Genomic DNA, 19,722 nt, shown 5'->3' with positions numbered 1-19,722 from the left:
TATTTGTATGTTGTGCTCGACTATCGGCAAGGCACGAAAACGCCTGTGAATGACTTTCTTAGTTTTGAGTACACTTACGAAAGAAATATAAAAACAACAATGAGAGTTACTGATTTATGATGCTCAGTTTGCAGTCAGTTCTGAGTATTATTAGTAACTACGCTCCAGTCCCTAAACCTAGTTACAGAAAGCGAATCAGACGCATGGAGACACCAGCTATGGTCACTTCCCAGACCGCTGTAGGATCACATCGGTTCGTCTTCTTCCTGCTGGTACTGTAACTGAGATTTGGCAACAAGGCAACGTATGTTTGGCAACTCTGTGATCGACGAGTTACTTCCTGGTGTGCACGGAATTAAGCCTCAAAGTTCACTTGATTTTACCTGTCATTTCCATTGAATAATCTGAGTTATTATCGCTTGAAGGGTAACAAAAGATTGAAAATTTACGGTTTTCAGCCCTGGAAAGTCGTTGCAGGTGGAAACCGCAACTAATCTCGACCTTCAAATAGCGGTTTACGAGTTCGAGTTCCTATTGCTGTCGTAATAGGAAGCTCAGACACATACCTCCTCGCCAGCTCTGTGGTAACGTGCTGACCTGTGAAAAAGCGTCTGTTACGGTTCGCAGTTCCAGTCTCACTGACTGTAACGTTTTTATCCCTTCTGTGAAAGAGCTACAAGCAGTCAGATCAAACACCAATAAGGAAATCGCAAGAAAATGCTTTCAGCTCATAGTGCAATGTTGAAAAACTTACAATGCTGCACAACAGGTAAGGCCTCTTTCCGCTGCTGCCAAGCGAATTTTGGGTTTCTAGGAATACGTAACTATATTTATGAATTGCCACATTTGCATACCTCTTGAGTATGACACAGCATACCAATTAAACACAGACCCAATCAAAATCTAAGTGAGTAGTATTTTACTAATTCGTGTCGATAGAGGCATGCTTGTGTACAGATACTTTCGTCGTAAGGTTATCATGGTTAGTTTTATTTCATTTCTTATAATACAGTGCACAATTTTCGTAAGGTTTCCTTTAGTGTTGTTAAAACAATAGTAAACATGAGAGAGAAATTAATCATCAACGATATATGCGAATTCTCTGATGTTACCTATGACAGTCTGACAATGCACATGCAGTTTATTGATTACATGCATGTAGAAAACTTGTTCTGTGTTAAAGCTGTCAAACAAAGTTTGAAGAAGAATAAAATATCACTACCACACGACGGCTAATGTAGAAAATACTTTTCTGACATATTATTGCACGATGCGCTCTCCCTGCACATCTTCGAGATGCATCTGCTGCCTGCTGTCTATTAAACCTGAATAGAACAAAATGTCACAGTAGTTAGCCCTTTTTCCACATGCGACTACTTTGGGTTGAGAAGTGAAGGGAATTATGTTCAAAGTTCCATTAGATTGATACCTTCAGCAGAGAGCAGAATTGCGTTTTAAAAAATGTAGCACTGAATGTATTCGAACTCGCGACATCTTATCTATGCTACAAGCTGACACGTAGCTACATAAGCTCCAGAGCTCGGCAACTATTCCTCCAGAACTTTTGGATTCCACAGCACTGTGAGATTATGCATATGGCCAGGTCTTGACTTCTGAGAGACAAACAGTTACAGCTTTTCTTTTGGTCTGAACGACGTTTTCTAGTAACAGATAGCGCAATAGAATAGCTCAAGTGGAAAGGAACACTTCCTATTTAAACTTCTGCATCCTACACTGTTGGCAGTTGTGTGTAGGTGACAGTTACGTGATTTTATTTCTGTGATTACAAAATAGTCGAATGTATGCACTGGGTAGCCGAGGCAGCTAGTTCATGGTGATTCGGTCAACCAAGTAAATGAATTTACTGAACAAGCTGCAAATTACTACAGGGAGCCTGTGTGTCAGAATTCTCATCCAGTGTGGCGCAACTGCGTTACGATAGAAAAATGACTCGCAGAGAAGAGGATTTCGTGGTCTGTTGGACGGATGGTAGGTTGTTATACCTATGGTCTGGGTTCGATTCCCACTTCCGTCAATGATTTTAGATAGGGAGAGACAGATTCCATTCTCTCCTGGCTACACCAAGTGAAGGAGATATAATGGCTGCGCGGTCTGAAAATTCACATTAAAGATGATATTCCTTCTTTACCACGTAGACGGTAGGTTGAACCACAATAAAGTCTGGAGTGGCGACATGTAGAAACTCAATCACCAGTAACCTTTCTTATACTAGTTATTTATTTCAAGTGACGACACAAACGCTATGTATGGTCACAGGACACTTATTCCAACTTGTATTTGAGCTTCTGTATGTCGATAAAATTGGTTCTAAACTGGGAATGCAACTCAGACCGCCCTTAACGCGGAATTTGATCCCTTCGTGGCAATACAGCTCGACTACAATTTGTTGTTTGTTCAAAACTGCAGATTCCTCAACACCTTCACATATTACGCGTGAATGGGATCGAATCCTGGCCCGGCACTAAAGATTTAATTATGTATTATCAAGCTCTATCAGGAGAACACCTATCTGCTGGTGGATAATAATTTTGATTTTTAATGTATTTTCATTCGTTGTCAACACTAACGATATCTGACGTTTTTAACTCCCAGTGAGACACAGAACTATTTGCGAGATGACTGTAAGTTCAAGATGCTATTCTGAGCAGCTGGTGGAGAAAAATTCGGTAGCTGACGTCTCTTTGTGTGTAGTCAACAACGATATGTGTGGGGCTCTATTCCCAGTGAGCGCTGAACTCTTCGTCATATTATTTCAGTTCGTCGTGTCATTTAATGTTCATACATATTCTCAACTAGCTGCTCGTGAATAACTTTAATTTTTAATGTCATTTTGTGTTAAATAGTTCAAATGGTTCAAATGGCTCTGAGCACTATGGGACTTAACTTCTAAGGTCATCAGTCCCCTAGAACTTAGAACTACTTAAACCTAACTAACCTAAGGACATCACTCACATCCATGCCCGAGGCAGGATTCGAACCTGCGACCGTAGCGGTCACGCGGTTCCAGACTGAAGCGCCTAGAACCGCACGGCCACACCGGCCGGCCCCCACCATCTGGTATCAATGCATTACCCTATCATCCATTATATATAATCATTTTCATAGTACACTTGATATTATAGATGAGTAGGACACAAGACAGGACATAGATAATGTCCGTTTGACGTCAACAATGTGTAACATTTTACTTTTTTTGAATAGGACAATGTTCCTCTCCAATAATTTTTAGATTAGTTACAATAAGCTTACGCTGCAAGAGAATTCGCTTGTATTTTTCAATATGCGGTCTGTTGTCGGTTTGAAGGCCTTCCATAACATCGGCAACGTAGTGCAACTCCACCGAGGGCTGTCTGGAGTAGGGTGGAGATAGCAATGTGAAAGTTGCGAGCTGTCGAAGACGATCTTCATATTCCTAATGCGATTAGGACATCGTATACTCTTGACGACGTTTAGCACCTGTGCAGTCAGTCACCCAATTTCAGAATTCATTTTGAGTAATCCTGCTAAATTCCCAAAATATTGTCTTTTTATATTGATGAGTAATATGGATAGTCGTCACGTTCATGTGCCGTCTACAACGCAAATTTAATGTTATTATCCTAGGAACTAACCTGCAATACGTTTTGTATTTCATAATCGGAACTATCTGCATTAACCGTCATCAGAGCAATGTCAGGGAACAGAATGCAGCAGTGCCTTGCTACCTACTTGAGGACCTGCTTGAGTCGTGTTCTAAGGAAAGGGTAGTTGCTGGTTCACATTATATTACACTAGCGAGAAGTACCGACTTTTCCTTTTCTCTGCAAACATCCAGAACTAAATTCAGTAACTAAATGCTAAGAATATATTTGCATTGTGCCAACTCAAAGATCAATAGATATGGATATAGATATAGATTTTTATGTTTAAAGCCATTCTCGTTCTGCGTTGGAATAAACATCATTCATTATTTGATTGTTCTTGTTACGATTGTTATTGTCATTCTCTCACTCGCAAGAGTTTTCGCATTCCTATTTGGTATCGATGCACATGAAGAGTGGCTATGAAAGAAGGGAATACTGAATGTTACGTCATGCAGAATACACTCATTTACTTCGGCTCCTCGTGATCTACGCTACAGGAGAAGTGAGATACATAAAGTTGACAGTGTGAAGACAGACCTGGTAGCACAACTGTGCAACTACACAGTGTTACCAGGTAAAATGGTCCTGCGGAATCGAAAGTGTAGTACGGACTTTGCCACAGTAGCAGACAGCTGGTAATTTAGGACCATGACCGTGGATTACACTTTGGTCAGTGCTGGTTAGAGTGCTGCAACTGTAAATGGAAGGCTTTGTTTGATAGTCTTATGCTGATGCTGTCTGAATAAATTATGCCATTGGATACAAAGCGGTTTAGTTTTGAGACCTAACCCACGAGGGGGGGAAGGCACAGTGGTCTGCTTCAGGAATTCCAAGCAATAAAATACAAAAAACAACCCAGGAAGGGAGACATGCATTTGGAATCTGTTCATCGTTACGGGGTCAAACAAGAGGGTAACATTACTGAAACAATGATCGGGCTACTTAGTATATAATAGAGCATACAGATTTCAAGGAGGAAACGTATGAAGACGCAGACTTCCTCGTTATCAATATGTGCGCCATATCTTTCGTGTTAACGAAAGTAAATTCCCGCTTTACCTCTTCTTACGTGTCAAATGAAATGAATGCCATGAGGAATAGAATATTTGTTGACTGCGTCTCTTCTTGCTTCCATCCTTACCAACATATTTCTTCATTCTCGTGGTAATCATGACATTCTATGTGTATGCTGCAAAAGATTGCAAGTGGACAAATTCGACATCGAGGTGCAAAGCGTTATATTCAATTCGAATAAGCTTCCGGTGTATTTTTACTTCGTTTGTATTTTTAGATGATTATGAACGTTACGGAAAATTATCTCACATGCTTTATGTTGAATGAGAAACATTGAATGATCCGTTTTGCTTTCCCTACGTTGAAATGATATAATGTCGGCGTCAACAGCCTTCTTCCACGCCGGAAGCTGAAACTTGTATGATTCTGGATTAATGATAATTGAATGTCTCATATGCATACATAGCCCACAAGGCGACGTCAGAAACCATCAGGGGAGAACGCCGCATAAAAACCAAACGTGCGCGCGCGTCTCCACTCTGAAGAACCGTATCGGAGAATCACGGCAAGCATTTCGCTGAAGAGCTGCCTCGTCAGAGAGCCTAGAAATGGCAGCGTCGTAGCAAGTATTTGTCAACACTCTGATAGTGCATTTACTTCCGGGTGTAGGTCGGCGTTACCTCGCTAAATTCACTTGACATTCGTTTTCCACATCGAAGACTCGTACGATATAATCCACTGCAAGATGACACAATTAGAAAGTATATTTAATTTCTGGGCTCCAAGAACGGCGTTCTTCACATAAGTAACACCTGTTTGTGTGTGCATTCGGGAGGACGACGGTGCAATCCCGCGCCCGGCCATCCTGATTTAGGTTTTCAATGATTTCCCTAAATCGCTTCAGGCAAATGCCGGGATGGTTCCTTAGGAAGGGCACGGCCGATTTCCTTCCCCATCCTTCCCTAATCCGAGCTTGTGCTCCGTCTCTAATGACATCGTTGTCGACGGGACGTTAAAACAGTAATCTCCACCTCCTCTGTTCGTGTGTTTAAGGTTGCGTTTTGAGGCTCAGGCAACATCGCAGTGACTATATTCCGCCTCTGGCAGCCAGTGTGTCGTTAGCTCAGAGGTTCCCTTGTGCGTTGCAGTGCTTGTACTATAAGACATAGCAGTTCGAATCACGGTAGAAGCCTCTGACTACAACCTTTTATTTTCCATTTTAATTAATGGAGTTGCAAACTGCTAGTAAAAATTTCTTATGCGAAATCTGAAGAATGCCTTTAAACATCAATCTTCGTCCGGTTTCGACTTAGTAAATTAAGTTAATATCATGGATTTCTGCTTTGCAAATTCCAAGGTGCTTCACTGTAAAATAGACCCTGAAAAGATTCAAACCGACTGTCAACGATATAAATTTGAGCATTGTTCGTCATATAGGTCTAACATGTCAGAAGGTTGTTTATGAAGTGCACATGTTCATTAATATAGTTCCCTTCTTCTAAATTTTTGCAATAGCATTTAACTGTAGACGTTTTCTAACACCGGCGCTAGCAATTCCTTTCCGTTCTCTGAAACCTTGAAAACGACAAATTTTTCTGGTTTAAATCTGATGACCTTAACTATCACTTCCGATCAACAATAAATACTTCATGAACTCCAAATGTGCAGTGTTCCTGCACTGCTACAGAGCATGCATTGCAAGGTATTCACACAGTTTATCGCATAGACTTACCATAAGGAATGAAACAAGAACTGTAATACACTTTACACCACAGACGCTCACTCTGGCTTGACGAAAACATCCAAACATTGACCAAAAGTTGCACAAATAATTGAGTTTGAAAGGAAAAGAAACGAGGTATGAAGCATTTATAAATTCATCGAATGTAGTGAGGTGGTTTCATTTCGTCCCAGTCTATAAAATTAATTTCGGGCCATACTCAGCTCTTGTTGATTAATGTAATATAATACCCGCCTACTAATCAGGGCGTCTGTCTCCGTTGCTTTTGAGCGTGAATGGAAATTGTAGAAATTTTCTGTGGAGCAACATTTAATAATAAAGCGTTTTAAATCATCAAAAGCGATGAGCGGTAGCAGGCGCTTTCGATAAAGAACGGGGAAGTGCAGCGCCGCTGCTGTCGCCACGGCCGCTGCCAGTAGCCAGCAAATGGATCCCGGAGTTTTGCCGCATACGGCGTCCAGAGGAGGACAGTCTGCAGGAAATCTGCCGCAAAATCGTTACTGGATAAAATTTTGATATCGGTGTGTCACAAAGCGAAATAGATTGAATCTGCGCTACCATTACATTCACGTCTTCAGCATTCAGACAGAAGAGGCTATAAAAATATTTTATACCAGCTGCTCTCGATCCACTGACATTATGAACAAAAACAACGCATGCTACCGCTAGACCACAGGCGCAATCAGCCTAGAGTTTCTCTATCATGGGACAAGTTTTCCTCCAGGAAGTGCCGCAGTCTACAGTGTTGCCAGATTGTGCAGATAACCGGACTTAAGAGGATTAGCGAGTTGGCCAGTTTTTTTGTCCCATGTCGCGATCGGCGCGGACTTAGCCTCTGAAGCGGCCGGCCGCCGGTCAAGTTTTATGTCAAAGAGTGTACATCTTCACAGGCCCCTCAGAAAGATGCCGTTGTGTTATGTTGACTACACACTGGCCACATGAGACTCCCCCGCAAGTTCCTTCTGCATCGGGAGGATCCTCCTCACTGCAGCTGAGGTAGTCTACTGATGATAGTGCAAGTTTTTGTTGAGTGTGCTCTGCTGGCTGATCTGTGGCATGCTCTCAGTTTGCCTACCTCACTACCTCAGATGCTTGCAGGTGACGAGACAGCCACTACCAAAGTGTTGAATTTCCTGAGGGAAAGTGGACTTGACACTAAACTGTAACCCCCACCCCCCACTTTCAGTGTTAGAGGTTGGTTGTGTGTGTGTGGGGGATTGGGGGCCAGAGAGCCTCCCCTTGTGGCAGGTGTACCCCCTCCTCCCCCCTCCTATGACCACAGGTTACTTTCTTCCCCACTCATCTTGTTGTGCATTCAGTCTGCTGCCTGAGTTATCTCAATTTTCTTGTACCTATCTTGTTACAAACACTGTCACACCCTTTTTAAACTCTTTGACTTGCTTATATAGTTGGAGCAGCCAAGTCCCCACTTTTTTCACTTTTTACCTTTTTATGTGTTTTCCTCACAGAATGGAGGGCTTGATGACCAAGTAATTTAGTCCCTTGAAACAGATAATCATCAATAATCACCTGTGAAATGCTTGACTCAGGGTACATGCCAATGTATGACGTATTATGGTTCTATTCACGAATGAAATATGGGAAGAGTTACTGCTTAAATAAATGCCTTTATGCACACTGTAATTTGTCTAATATTGTCTTTGTGGTACCTAGAAGGTTGTAGTATATTTCTCACTTAACAATTGTTCCCGAAACTGTAAGTAGGGCTTGAGGGGATAGTTGGTGTCTATCTTCAACTGTCTGCCATTTCAGGTCCTTCAGTATCCCCTGTTAGTCATATCTGAAATGGCTCCCATACACTTGAGCAATATTCTATGATAAGTCATGCAAGAGGTTGGATAAGCAGCTGCAGCAGCAAGTCGTATACTCCTAGCTCACTCATTTGTTACATAGTTTAATTCTTAATTTCTTTGCGTGTTTTCGGTACTTGCATTGTTTAATTCATAAATTTCGAGCGTATTATAGTATTTGAGAGTTGTAGCATCGCGTTTTAGTACCTGAATAGTGTAAATTCGCGTAGTCGTTTGTCTACTGTTTTGTTTTGAACGGCCAGTGTCGGTTGGTCGCAGTCAGTGTGCTCCCTGCCGCCGTTGGATAAGCAGCTGAGCAGCAAGTCGTATACTCCTAGCTCACTCATTTGTTACATAGTTTAATTCTTAATTTCTTTGCGTGTTTTTGGTTCTTGCATTGTTTAATTCATAAATTTCGGGCTATTATAGTATTTGAGAGTGTAGCATCGTGTTTTAGTACCTGAATAGTGTAATTTCGCTTAGTCTCCTTCCGCCGCCGAGCAGTGTCAGCAGGTCGCAAGTAGCAGCATTACTGCATTTACTAGGCAATCTTGTATTTTAATAACCGTTTAAATTTTGTCGATTTGTTTGCGCTCTCTGTAGATTAGTTCAGACGTTCTTAGGAAAACAGTTTTTAGCATGGATAGGGACTGCAACTGCTGTGTTCGGATGCAGGCTGAGTTGGCATCCCTTCGCTCCCAGCTTCAGGCAGTGTTGGCTTCGGTCACACAGCTTGAGGCTGTTGCCAATGGGCATCACTGTGGGGGTCGGGATGGGGGTTTGTCGGGGATGGCCAGCTCGTCCCACGCATCCCCTGATCGGACTACGACTGTGGTTGCCCGGGATACTGCCCGCATTGAGGCTGATCCCTCACCTGTGGTAGAGTGGGAGGTCGTTTCAAGGTGTGGCAGGGGGCGAAAGACATTCCGGAGGGCTGAACGGAAAGCCTCTCCAGTTTGTCTGACGAACCGGTTTCAGGCTCTGTCTCAGGCTGATACTGATCTTCGGCCTGACATGGCTGCTTGTCCTGTTCCAGAGGTTGCCCCTCAGTCTGCAAGATCCGGGCAGTCGCAGAAGGTGGGCTTACTGGTAGTTGGGAGCTCCAACGTCAGGCGCGTAATGGGGCCCCTTAGGGAAATGGCAGCAAGAGAGGGGAAGAAAACCAATGTGCACTTCGTGTGCATACCGGGGGGAGTCATTCCAGATGTGGAAAGGGTCCTTCCGGATGCCATGAAGGGTACAGGGTGCACCCATCTGCAGGTGGTCGCTCATGTCGGCACCAATGATGTGTGTCGCTATGGATCGGAGGAAATCCTCTCTGGCTTCCGGCGGCTATCTGATTTGGTGAAGACTGCCAGTCTCGCTAGCGGGATGAAAGCAGAGCTCACCATCTGCAGCATCGTCGACAGGACTGACTGCGGACCTTTGGTACAGAGCCGAGTGGAGGGTCTGAATCAGAGGCTGAGACGGTTCTGCGACCGTGTGGGCTACAGATTCCTCGACTTGCGCCATAGGGTGGTGGGGTTTCGGGTTCCGCTGGATAGGTCAGGAGTCCACTACACGCAACAAGCGGCTACACGGGTAGCAGGGGTTGTGTGGCGTGGGCTGGGCGGTTTTTTAGGTTAGATGGCCTTGGGCAAGTACAGAAAGGGCAACAGCCTCAACGGGTGCGGGGCAAAGTCAGGACATGCGGGGACCAAGCAGCAATCGGTATTGTAATTGTCAACTGTCGAAGCTGCGTTGGTAAAGTACCGGAACTTCAAGCGCTGATAGAAAGCACCGAAGCTGAAATCGTTATAGGTACAGAAAGCTGGCTTAAGCCAGAGATAAATTCTGCCGAAATTTTTACAAAGGTACAGACGGTGTTTAGAAAGGATAGATTGCATGCAACCGGTGGTGGAGTGTTCATCGCTGTTAGTAGTAGTTTATCCTGTAGTGAAGTAGAAGTGGATAGTTCCTGTGAATTATTATGGGTGGAGGTTACACTAAACAACCGAACTAGGTTAATAATTGGCTCCTTTTACCGACCTCCCGACTCAGCAGCATTAGTGGCAGAACAACTGAGAGAAAATTTGGAATACATTTCACATAAATTTTCTCAGCATGTTATAGTCTTAGGTGGAGATTTCAATTTACCAGATATAGACTGGGACACTCAGGTGTTTAGGACGGGTGGTAGGGACAGAGCATCGAGTGACATTATACTGAGTGCACTATCCGAAAATTACCTCGAGCAATTAAACAGAGAACCGACTCGTGGAGATAACATATTGGACCTACTGATAACAAACAGACCCGAACTTTTCGAATCTGTATGTACAGAACAGGGAATCAGTGATCATAAGGCCGTTGCAGCATCCCTGAATATGGAAGTTAATAGGAATATAAAAAAAGGGAGGAAGGTTTATCTGTTTAGCAAGAGTAATAGAAGGCAGATTTCAGACTACCTAACAGATCAAAACGAAAATTTCTGTTCCGACACTGACAATGTTGAGTGTTTATGGAAAAAGTTCAAGGCAATCGTAAAATGCGTTTTAGACAGGTACGTGCCGAGTAAAACTGTGAGGGACGGGAAAAACCCACCGTGGTACAACAACAAAGCTAGGAAACTACTGCGAAAGCAAAGAGAGCTCCACTCCAAGTTTAAACGCAGCCAAAACCTCTCAGACAAACTGAAGCTAAAAGATGTCAAAGTTAGCGTAAGGAGGGCTATGCGTGAAGCGTTCATTGAATTCGAAAGTAAAATTCTATGTACCGACTTGACAGAAAATCCTAGGAAGTTCTGGTCTTACGTTAAATCAGTAAGTGGCTCGAAACAGCATATCCAGACACTACGGGATGATGATGGCATTGAAACAGAGGATGACACACGTAAAGCTGAAATACTAAACACCTTTTTCCAAAGCTGTTTCACAGAGGAAGACCGCACTGCAGTTCCTTCTCTAAATCCTCGCACAAACGAAAAAATGGCTGACATCGAAATAAGTGTCCAAGGAATAGAAAAGCAACTGGAATCACTCAATAGAGGAAAGTCCACTGGACCTGACGGGATACCAATTCGATTCTACACAGAGTACGCGAAAGAACTTGCCCCCCTTCTAACAGCCGTGTACCGCAAGTCTCTAGAGGAACGGAGGGTTCCAAATGATTGGAAAAGAGCACAGATAGTCCCAGTCTTCAAGAAGGGTCGTCGAGCAGATGCGCAAAACTATAGGCCTATATCTCTTACGTCGATCTCTTGTAGAATTTTAGAACATGTTTTTTGCTCGCGTATCATGTCATTTCTGGAAACCCAGAATCTACTATGTAGGAATCAACATGGATTCCGGAAACAGCGATCGTGTGAGACCCAACTCGCCTTATTTGTTCATGAGACCCAGAAAATATTAGATACAGGCTCCCAGGTAGATGCTATTTTTCTTGACTTCCGGAAGGCGTTCGATACAGTTCCGCACTGTCGCCTGATAAACAAAGTAAGAGCCTACGGAATATCAGACCAGCTGTGTGGCTGGATTGAAGAGTTTTTAGCAAACAGAACACAGCATGTTGTTATCAATGGAGAGACGTCTACAGACGTTAAAGTAACCTCTGGCGTGCCACAGGGGAGTGTTATGGGACCATTGCTTTTCACAATATATATAAATGACTTAGTAGATAGTGTCGGAAGTTCCATGCGGCTTTTCGCGGATGATGCTGTAGTATACAGAGAAGTTGCTGCATTAGAAAATTGTAGCGAAATACAGGAAGATCTGCAGCGGATAGGCACTTGGTGCAGGGAGTGGCAACTGACCCTTAACATAGACAAATGTAATGTATTGCGAATACATAGAAAGAAGGATCCTTTATTGTATGATTATATGATAGCGGAACAAACACTGGTAGCAGTTACTTCTGTAAAATATCTGGGAGTATGCGTACGGAACGATTTGAAGTGGAATGATCATATAAAACTAATTGTTGGTAAGGCGGGTACCAGGTTGAGATTCATTGGGAGAGTGCTTAGAAAATGTAGTCCATCAACAAAGGAGGTGGCTTACAAAACACTCGTTCGACCTATACTTGAGTATTGCTCATCAGTGTGGGATCCGTACCAGGTCGGGTTGACGGAGGAGATAGAGAAGATCCAAAGAAGAGCGGCGCGTTTCGTCACTGGGTTATTTGGTAACCGTGATAGCGTTACGGAGATGTTTAATAAACTCAAGTGGCAGACTCTGCAAGAGAGGCGCTCTGCATCGCGGTGTAGCTTGCTCGCCAGGTTTCGAGAGGGTGCGTTTCTGGATGAGGTATCGAATATATTGCTTCCCCCTACTTATACTTCCCGAGGAGATCACGAATGTAAAATTAGAGAGATTAGAGCGCGCACGGAGGCTTTCAGACAGTCGTTCTTCCCGCGAACCTTACGCGACTGGAACAGGAAAGGGAGGTAATGACAGTGGCACGTAAAGTGCCCTCTGCCACACACCGTTGGGTGGCTTGCGGAGTATCAATGTAGATGTAGATGTAGAAGTAATTTCCTTTATAATCTGCTAGCAATTCCCCAGTATCTTCATATACTAAAATGTGAGAGATAGGGAACAGCTGATGTATTATTCAAACAATGGAAAATCCAGGATGGAATGTAACAATATTGTGAAAAGGAAAGTTGCTACCCACTATATAACGGAGATGCTGATTTGCAGATAGACAAAACAAAAGACTGTAATAAATATAGCTTTTGGCCAGTAAGGCCTTCATCAAAATTAGACGATAAACACACACACATACGCACTAGTTCTGATGCTCGCAATGTGGCCTCAGTTGCCTGAGACTGCAGTCATGTGTGTGTGAGTTGCATTTGCATGAGTGTGTATGTGTGTGTGTTTTTCGTCTAATTTTGACGAAGGCCTTACTGGCCGAAAGCTACACTATGTGATCAGAAGTATTCGGAGACCTGGCTGAAATCAGTAATACTGGAATGCAATATGGTGTTGGTCCAGCCTTAGCCTTGATGACAGCTTCCACTCTCGCAGGCATACGTTCAATCAGGTGCTGAAAGGTTTTTTGGGGAATGGTAGCCCATTCTTCATGACGTGCTGCACTGAGGAGGGGTACCGATGTTGGTTCGTGAGACCTGGCATGAAGTCAGCATTCCAAAACATCCCAAAGGTGTGCTATAGGATTCAGGTCAGGACTCTGTGCAGGCCAGTCCATTACAGGGATGTTGTTATTGTGTAACCACTCCGCCACAGGCCATGTATCATGAACAGGTGCTCAATCGTGTTGAAAGATGTAATCACCACCCCCAAATTGCTCTTCAACAGTGGGCAGCAATAAGGTGCTTAAAACATCAATGTAGGCCTGCACTGTGAAAGTACCACACAAAGCAACAAGGGGGCAAGCCCCTCCATGAGAAACACGACCACGCCATAACACCACTGCCTCCAAGTTTTACTGTTGAGACTACACAGTCTGGCAGATGATTTTCACCGGGCATTCGCTATACCCACAGCCTGCCATCGGATCGCCACATTGTGTACCGTGATTCGTTTCACTCCACACAATGTTTTTCCACTGTTCAATTCTCCAATGTTTACGCTTCTTACACCTAGCGAGGCATCATTTGGCATTTACTGGCGTGATGTGTGGCTTATGAGCAGCCGCTCAACCATGAAATTCAAGTGTTCTCACCTCTCAACTAACTGTCATAGTACTTGTAGTGGATCCTCATGCAGTGGATCCAGTGCGATGGTCTGGATAGATGTCTGCCTATTACACATTACGATCCTCTTCAACTGTCGGCGGTCTCTGTCAGTCAACAGATGAGGTCAGTCTGTACGCTTTTGCACTGTACATGTCCCTTCATGTTTCAACTTCACTATCACATCAGAAACAGTGGACAAAGGGATGTTTAGGAGTGTGGAAATCTCGTGTACAAACGTATGACACAAGTGACACCCAATCACCTGACCATGTTCAAAGTCCGTGAGTTCCGCGGAGTGCCCCATTCTGCTCTCTCACGATGTCTAATGACTACTGAGGTTGCTGATGTGGAGTACCTGGCTGTAGGTGGCAGCAGAATGCATGTAATATGAAAATTGTATGTTTTTGGGGGTGTCTGGATCCTTTCGATCACATAGTGTTTATTGGTGAAAGTCTTTTTGTCGTGCCTATCTGCAACTCAGCATCTCCGCTATATGGTAAGTAGCAACTTTCCTTTTCTCAATACTGATGTATTATTCACCAAATATAAAAACTGAAGCAGGCACTGTTGACTGTAGTACATTATGATGATCATTCCATAATACAGAAGCAAAAGGTAAATGAAAGTATCAAAGATGAAGTCTGCAGTTGTAGATAAAGTACTGAATGGGAGCAAAGATGTGAGTAGGCCATTTAGGTAAATGACACTGCTAATTGCAGTAATGTCCGGAAACCTAGAATTTGTAGCAGGACAGGAAAAATTCAGAGCTCCATTAGCCTACATTTGTAGAATCATTAAATTGGTTTTTCAATATGCATGACTGACTGTGCTTAATTCAAAGGTATACAAAGAAAGCAGTTTGGCTTTCTTTTTCAATCAAAGTGTCTAGTGTAGAAATTATCTGCTAGTGACATGTGATCTACATCAACATCCATAGTCTGCAAATAACTGTCAAGTTCATGGCAGTGGGTGTGTCCAATTGTACCAGTAATTAGGGGTTTTTCCCCATTCCAGTAATGTACAGAGCACAGGAAGAATGACTAAATGCCGCTGTGTATGTTGAAATTAATCTAATATTGTCCTCACAATCCATATGGAAGCGATATTTAGGGTGGGGTTTTGTAGTATATTCCTAGCACCTCTGTTCTTATCACAGACGTACCAATCGGGCACAACTGACTGCTGTATCATTCTCAGCCAATGGCATCATCAAGATGTGGTGGCACATCACTCTCCCACTATTGTTGGGTTAACAGACCTGTTGCTGCCACTACTCAAGTAGCTCCTCAAATGGTATCACAAGGCTGAGTCAATCGAAACTTGGTCCCCTGCATGGCAGTCTGTTGTACTGACCACTTAGTTATGGAAGCAGAGGGTATATTCCGTGTGTCATCATTGACAGCTGGTTCTTGAGATCTTGTAAGTAGACTTCATAGGGATGGTTTATGTTGGGCTTCAAGAGTCAGTTACTTAATTTTTTTTCGACATCTCATTGCCACTCTCCAGTGGGTCAAACAAATCTGTGACTATTCATGTTGCCCTTCTCTGTATATGTACCATTTCTCCTGTTTGCTATGTTTGGTCCCACACACTTGAGAATATTGTAGGAATGGTTGCACTAGTGATTTGTAAGCAGTCTCCTTTTTAGACTGATTGCATTTCACTAATATTCTACCAATGAAACACAGTCTGCTATCTACTGTTCCCGATGACTGCTCCTGTGTGATCATTCTACTTTATATTCCTACAAGATGTTACATCCAAGTGTTTGTGTGAGTGGACCAATTTCAGTTGTGATGCACTGATACTGTAGTCATAGGAAAATATGTTTCTTCGTTCTGTGAAGTGGACAGTATTACTCATCTAAAATTTAAAGCAAGTTTCCAATCTTTGCACCATTTTGAAATCTTATCAAGTTCCAACTGAGTATTTCTGCAGCTTCTTTCAGGGTACTTCATTATAAATAATTGCATCATCTGCTATATTTCTGAGGTTACTATTAATATTGTCGACAAGGTCACTAGTATAGAACATGACTTCCCTGTAGCACACCTGAAATTACTTCTGTGTGTGTGAATGACTCACCATCCAAAATAACATGCTGCATTCTCTGTATCGAGAAATCCTCAATCCAGTCACAAATTTCACTTGTTACTCCAAAATGATTATATTTTTGATAAGAAGCTTGGGAGTGGTACTGAGTCAAATGCTTTTTGGAAATTGAAAATACTGCATCTGCATGGCTGCCTCGATCCATGGCTTTCTGGATGCCATATGAGAAAAGTGGAAGTTGCATTTCACTTGACCGATGTTTTCGAAATTAATGCTGATTGGCATGGAGGAGATCATTCTGTTCAACATACCTCATTATGTGTGAACTCAGAATTTGTTCTAAGATTCTACAACAAATGGACATTGCGGATATGGGATGGTAGCTTTGTGGGTCTCTTCTGTTACCCTTTTTGTAGACAGGTGTGACTTGTGCTTTCTTCCAACTACTGGGCATGGTTTTTCTTGGGGTCCACAGTAGATTATGGTTAAAGGAGGAGCTAACTCAGCTGCAAATTCAGTGTAGAATCTGATAGGGATGCCATCAGGACCTGGAAGTCCGTTCAGTTTTAGCGATTTCAGCTGTTTCTCAACACCATTTACACTAATATCTATGTCATCTTTGCAGTGGTGCAAGGATTATACTGGGTCAATAGCCCAGGATTTTCATTTGTAAAGAAATGTATGGAAACTGAGTTCAGCATTGCTCTCTTGACAGCTGAACAAGTTTCAATTAGCATCTCTCTATCTATAGTGCTGTGCTTTGTTTTATACCTATTGTGTAATAGCCTCTGTTTCTTTAGGAGTTTCTTTACAGTGTCTGTAAACCATGGAGGGTACCTCCCCTCCCCCCCCCCCCACCCACCCAATTATGAACACTCTTATAGGCACATTTCTATCAAGTGCATGGTCAACTGTTCTTTTAAATCTGAGTCACAGTTCTTTTACATTCTCCTTGAGCTAAATGTTCTGAGTTTCTTACTGAGATATGACACTACTGCCTCTGTCTAGTTGGCTGAAAATACAAATCCTTTGATTTCTTGTAGTTTCCCTTTGTACTTTTGCAATCAGTGTTGCTATAACTGCCTCAAGATGACTGATACCAGTTTTGACATGAACGTCCTCAAAGAGGGGTCAGGTCTATTTGTTGCCATTAGATCTAATATATTTCCATCATGAGTGGGGTTCCAAACTATTTGTTGTAAGTAGTTTTCAGAGAAAGACATTATAGTGAAATATGTTGTAATTTGTGCAAAAGGTTATAATTCACTGTGAGAAAAATAAGTGTCCATTTCAGACTTTTACACTCAGGAAGAATTTCTACTTATACATGTTCAAATTCCATGATATGAATACAGATTCTATGTGTAGTAGTTACACAATTTATTCGCCTATGAATTGTTTTGGAATGTGTTTGAAACATAAAATTACAGAATTATGCAAGCAAGTTACAAAACTAATTACCCTATAACCATAACAGTATTCTAAGCACTCTTATAGATACAAACTCCACTTCTTTCTTCACAATGGTTGTTTCAGTATCTGTTGCGCACTGTAAAGCAATTGAAACAAGGACAAAAAGAGCAACAGAATCTTTCCTATGTACTTTGTCTGCATATCTACTTTAATTGAAGAGGTTTGTGTGTGGAAAACGTGCCCCCCTTAATAATCAGCTTCTAAATTTTCATTTATATTATATAAATGGGCTGACACAAAGTAACTGTAATGGGCATTACAAAGAATATGACCGGAGAAATTAATGCCTTTCTAAGAAAATTTGAGGTTTGCTCCTCCATAAATCACCAGAAAAGTTTTCTACTATACTGGATGGTTACAATTAAACTTTCCCTATTTAACACATTATAACATGGAAACTAATTACCGTATGAGTACCACAGTTGGTAGCATTAATGTCAAGGACATGGGGAATAGAAATAATGCAAAATAATTCAACTGAAACACTTTTAATGTGCTGCTATGATACATCATACCATTACATACCAGTACCATTACTGCCGAAAAAGGGGCTCAATGTGGCACTCATCAGTGTCCAGAAGAGTCTGAAAGCCAGGACTACATTCTGCACAGCATAATTAAGCATGTCCATAGGTATGCTGGCTACCTCTCTTGATACGCTGTGCTTCCGATCAGCACATGTGTGAATGTTCCCCTGATAAACCCTGTCCTTCATGGAGCCCCACAACCTGAAATCACAGGGCGTGAGATCAGGTGATCATGCCGACCAAGCATTTGGAAATGATTGGCTGATAATTTGTTTCCAAATGTGTTTTGGAGAAACAGGCGAACTTCATGAGCAATGTGCGGTGCAGTGGGGCTTCATCTTGCAAGAAAACTGTTGTCTCTTTGTCCATTTCCTCCACCCCCTCTCTTAGGCAATATCTTTCTCCCTCTCTCGCTTTTCCACATGCCCACTACCCCTCCACGCCTTCCATCTGCCTCATGTATCTCCCCCTCACTCTGTTCAGCTCTGCTTCTATACATCTCAATTTGTCATCTGCCATGCCCTTGGCATGCTTAGCCCCTGCAATGCAGGTGAGTAAAGCAGCCCAATACCACTCCCTCGGCCGGCCGGAGTGGCCGTGCGGTTCTAGGCGCTACAGTCTGGAGCCGAGCGACCGCTAAGGTTGCAGGCTCGAATCCTGCCTCGGGCATGGATGTGTGTGATGTCCTTAGGTTAGTTAGGTTTAATTAGTTCTAAGTTCTAGGCGACTGATGACCTCAGAAGTTAAGTCGCATAGTGCTCAGAGCCATTTGAACCACTCCCTCAACATGCCTGTTATGCAGGGCAGGCTACACAGCAGGGCCTTGAAACTGAAGTATTTGCCCCTGTCATACAGATTACCATGCAATGCAGGCTGTTACTACTCAAAAGTAACATGCCTGTCATACAAGGCAGGCTATACACCAGGGGCTGAAAAAAAACACATTTTTGTCTGTATCTCTGCTCTTATTGGAGCTAGGAGGTTATAAGCTCAACAGTGCTAATGCTTGTGAGGCCCGCTGTTCCTGTACCAAATTTGGTTGAAATCAACCCATGGGTTTGGAAGGAGATCGCAGACATACACTGTGATTAATATACACACTGACAGAAAAAAGTTGCAACACCGCGAAGGAGTTATGCGACACATACGAAAGCTGGTGGATCATTTTCCTACATCTGAAAGAGGTCTGTTTAAATTTTGTGGTAGTCACATAAGAGTGCCACTATGATGATGCAAATCAGGTTTGCTTTAAATACACACTGTAACAACTGTGAGCATTAGTTACCTTTGAGACTGGATGTGGTGAGTTGATGTTAGTCAAGAATGTCTTTAAGGTGATAAAAATGCCAATATCAAAACCTCTTTGAGTTTGAATGAGCTCGTGTAATAGGGATACGAGAAGCTGGAAGTTCTTTCTGTGATACTCCACAAAGAGTTGGCAGGAATGTAGCCACTGTATATGATTGCTGGTAGCAGTGGTCACACCGAGAGGGAAGGCTATGGTGTTTGGTGTATGGTTCTGGCACATTGTACTGCATCTGCAACAGCAATTTTAGCAGCAGTTGGCACTGCAATGACTTAACAAATTGTTACAAATCGGTTACTTAAAGGACAGCTCTGAGCCTGTAGTCCTGTAGCATGCATTACACTGACCCAAAACCGCCACTATTTGTGACGTCAGTGGTGTCAGGCGAGAGCTTGTTGGAGGGGAGGGTGGAGGTCTGTTGTGTTTTCTGATGAAAGCTGGCTCTGTCTCAACGCCAGTGATGGCTGAGTGTTG

This window comes from Schistocerca americana, chromosome X, assembly GCF_021461395.2.
Source record: "Schistocerca americana isolate TAMUIC-IGC-003095 chromosome X, iqSchAmer2.1, whole genome shotgun sequence".
Lineage (NCBI taxonomy): Eukaryota > Metazoa > Arthropoda > Insecta > Orthoptera > Acrididae > Schistocerca > Schistocerca americana.
The sequence above is the reverse complement of the archived record's forward strand: the minus strand, read 5'-3'. Positions refer to the sequence as shown.